This window comes from Paramisgurnus dabryanus, chromosome 17 (assembly GCF_030506205.2).
Source record: "Paramisgurnus dabryanus chromosome 17, PD_genome_1.1, whole genome shotgun sequence".
Lineage (NCBI taxonomy): Eukaryota > Metazoa > Chordata > Actinopteri > Cypriniformes > Cobitidae > Paramisgurnus > Paramisgurnus dabryanus.
This window is the reverse complement of record NC_133353.1, coordinates 25,165,573-25,169,696: the sequence shown is the minus strand read 5'-3', so window position 1 is coordinate 25,169,696 and position 4,124 is coordinate 25,165,573. Positions and strand designations below refer to the sequence as shown.

Below are 4,124 nucleotides of genomic sequence, written 5' to 3'. Positions count from 1 at the left end.
TAAATATCTGTGAAAACTTGCAGATCATGAGTGTGGGATGAGAGGCTACTTAAAGTAAAATAACACTTCACTGATATATGCTTACAGTAGTTTCAGAAAATATTCAACCACACTCTAAAAATGGTTGGGTTAAAAACAACCCAATTGGCAACCCAGCGCTGGGTAAATATTGGACAGAACACATGCTGGGTTAAAGTAACCCAACACGCTGGGTAACACATTTTAACCCAGCAGGTTGGGTTGTTGAAAAAACCCAACGTGTAGTCATTTTAACCATTTATGAGATTAATATTCTGGGTTTGGGTTATTCTTGCTGGGTTATTTTTATCATGTGCTTTATTGTAAATCAAGACCATTGCGAACACCAAATAAATGTTTATTTGACTTCAAAATAACTACAAACTCTTAAATTTTTACAGTTGGCAGTTGCAAAATCATTTAAAGGACTGCTGCTTACTGACATCAAGTATAAATATATTTATTAAATATCAGAAATTATGCACATTGAAGTAACAATGTAACAGGTTAAATCAATTTGTTTGAATTTAAGACAGAATTTGTATATAAGTATATACAATATATAAATGAAATACTGAAATGTACATAAACAAATCTGCAGCAGTGTAAGAAAATAAACAATGTAATTGTTAAATTAAGTTTTTTATAGACCAGATGTTCCAAGTTTCAGAGTATGGAATGTATTTGACTAAAAATACTTCATTTATTAAAGTTACTCCTCACGAACAAAGATGTACAAAGGAACCGAACAGCAGAGGATTTATCCATTTGGAAAATGACAGACTACAGTAGATGCACATTGCCTGGGTATTTATTTTCAAGCACGTAAAATGCCTTTAAACCATAGACTGTAAAAAAATATGAAAGTAGTGTCCGTGACGTCACCCACTGGTTTGTGAAGAGCATTTTTGAAGCCTAAAGTAGGCGGTGCGTGCCGTCGCCATCTTGGCCGAATTGCAGTTTAAGTCACTTCCGTATTGGCTCCATCAGAGAAACTGATTGAGAAAAAAGATTGAGAGATCTGTTGCATGTTTCCCATGGCCAGGAAATAAAGGAAAGGATTTTGAGGATTCTGTCCAGAGAAGAACTTCCACCACATTTGTTGCAATCTACAAAAGAGGAAAAAACTTTTAGTGGTCTGAACTAAATGATCAGATTTAAGTGTTCAGAAAACCATGTGGGCCAAGGGAATTATACATTTTATAAAAATTATAAGACTTTCTTTTGCATCCCTGGCCGCATTACCACCACTTGTGAGATTTTTTTCCCAAAAATGCAATGGCCTGTCATCGGTTTGCATAAGACTTTGGTGTTACACTGCTTTAATTGTTGTGTCAACAACAAAGGCTGCAAACCACACAGACTGACAAATAGGATGATCTTACTATAAAGAATAAAGTGCTGCAGAACTAAAATGCAGCAGATAATTAAGACATTCCCAATACATTTTAAATAGGAATGATTAAATGTTATACTTACTGGCTGTATGAAGGCCTTGCTAGCCTCATCAATGGATGGACGTAAAAACTCTGCACACTCTAAAAAAAAGAATGGGAAAACATCACATCTGATCTCTGCAAAAAACATAACATCTCTGATACAGTAGTCAGCCACAGATCAGAGGGTTGGTCAATATAAACTTGAAATCACAGGAGACAACCCAAGAATATTATTAAATTAATATAAAATAGTAACTAAATACGACTCAATAACACATCTTCATTCATATAACACATATAAATGTTTGTTAAACGGTACACGCAGCCTCCGTCTTGGTGACAAATACGTTTATGTTTTCAAGTTCATGTCCAAACACTTAAATTATTGTTTCATTTTAAAAGAGAGGACCAAGCAATATACATATTAGACACCGGTTCTTGGAAACGCTGTTTCGTTTTCATTTATCGACGAGTTACCTGCCGTACCGACGGTGAATTGAAAGTGCTGCTTGACCCTGCCTCTCAGTGACAGAGTAGACGCCAGCTCCGCAATTCTCCGCCGCCGGTTAAGTTAACTTGCTCGCGCCTCGCGGTCTGTCTTTCCATATCGAATGACAAGAAAGCAACTCGTTTGTCATCAAATTTAATTTAATAGTGTCGCTATTGCTAAGCTGGGAAAACTATGCGCGTGTGTGACCCAACAAGCCGAAGTGGGGTTGCGGAGGTCGACTCGGTACCGGTTTTGACTCGCTTTGTTAAAGGCTTACAGAAATTGTCATGAGTTAATAAATCAACCGTGTGATGGGGATTTTGTAACATCGATTTTATTAATTTTATTAATATGCCATATTAAACATCTTAGAACGATTATTCAAGTCAATTTGTGTAAATGGCGATCTGAGGTAACAGTCGTCATTCCTCTAAATTACACCCGTCGTCTTAGTCTGTATAAATTAACACGTTGGTGTCTCGCAAAATGTTATAATTTTGTTTATATTCATGAAATGTTTACAAAAACATATAAACTTACCTTGAAACAACTTCTTCCAGTGACTCTGTCCTTTCACAACGACCGTTGCTGAGCACATTCAAACATCAAAGGCGCGAAGCACGTGAGCCTCTTCAAACTACCCAGCATAATAACCCAGCAGTTTTAACCCAACAACCAGAAAACTGAAACTACCCCAAAAGTGTTTAAAATGTTAAAAAATAACCCAGCAAAACAACCCAACAGACTCAACCCAGCATTTTGGGTTAAAAAATAACCCAGCCATTTTTAGAGTGCAAGGGGCATCAACAAGCAATGTTGCTTACTAACGTTATATAAGCCTAAAGTTGGTTTTGTGGATGCATAAAGTCAACTGCACCGCAATATACACACACAATAGGTCATCATTTCATGGAAATAATCTTGCTTAGTTTCGCAATTACTAATTTTGCAACTCATCATGCACAAGAGTTTTGTGTGCAAGTTGACCTCTAAATTTAGTTTGTTGGGACGCAAAATACTGATCTCCCCCACATCACTTGAGAGTCTGTTATAGATCTGTTATATCTAAAGGTAAATGTCCGCAATTTGGCATAATTATTTTAGGGGAAGTTGAGATGAAATATTTTAAGGAAAGTAGAGCCAAAATCAAAAACTTCCAGATGTTACTGTTTTCTGGTTATCTTACAGAAAATATCTGGAACTTTTCAAGTCAAAGGTATTATAACATAAGTTACGCCAATAACTTGAACTATCCTTCATTAGGTTTTCATATCTGATTACAAAATGGTAAAACAGAATATTGTGAAACATAAACAGAATTTATTATTTTGGGATAAAATATTTCATTGATCGTGTTTTAACAAAGCCTTACCTTAACTAATAATAATGATAAAAATTCAACAATTGTATAAACAACCTATAGTCTGTTACAGACTATTTTAAAGGGGACATATCATGAAAATCTGAGTTTTTCCATGTTTAAGTGCTACAATTGGGCCCCCAGTGCTTGTATCAACCAAGAAAATGTGAAAAGTAACTAATGGCCTATTTTTTCACATGCTTGCAGAGAATGGAGAAGTTGTTGTTTTCACATTTTCTAGGTTACTAGAAGCACTGGGGGACCCAATTATAGCACTTAACCCTTAAAAGACCCTTGTGGTCAAAATGCCCAAGCCACTTTTCTTTAGTTAAATATCATATATTCATATTAAAAACTGGGCTTGATTCAGTCGTTCTAAAGATGTGTAAAAATAACCCAATTAAAAACGAATGGAAAATGCAAAAAAAAAAAAAATTATATTTGTAAAAAAAATCTAAAGTCACACACAAACACACACATGCGCACACACACACTTACATTCAGTCAAATTTCAGTGGCATTTTTTAAAAACAGACATTTCAAAATGCATAAAAAAACTTACAACAAATTATACTATTTGAAATTATATTTATTTTTAATTTAATTTCTATTAATTTCATTTATATATTCATAAATTCACAAAATGTATCACTAAAGTAGTGATGTAAGCAGTTGGCCACATCCAGTGCAATGAATGGATCTCTATGGGCCTTGTCAAAATGATTTATTTCCAAAACTGTAATTCTTTTTTTTTTTTTCTAACCAGCAAATGTTTGAATTCAACACATAACATCTACATCAATATCTAAAAACAAAT

General features: G+C 34.6%; 1 long non-coding RNA gene across 1 annotated transcript; it reads right to left on the bottom strand.

Annotated features, from left to right (window-relative positions):
• Positions 1 to 360: 360 nt before the first annotated feature.
• LOC135778103 (uncharacterized) lies at positions 361 to 2,736 on the bottom strand. Its single transcript, XR_010544409.2, has 2 exons — positions 1,498 to 2,736; positions 361 to 1,127 (listed from the first exon to the last, which is right to left on the bottom strand). It is a non-coding gene; the product is annotated as an uncharacterized lncRNA (long non-coding RNA).
• Between the last annotated feature and the right edge of the window lie 1,388 nt (positions 2,737 to 4,124).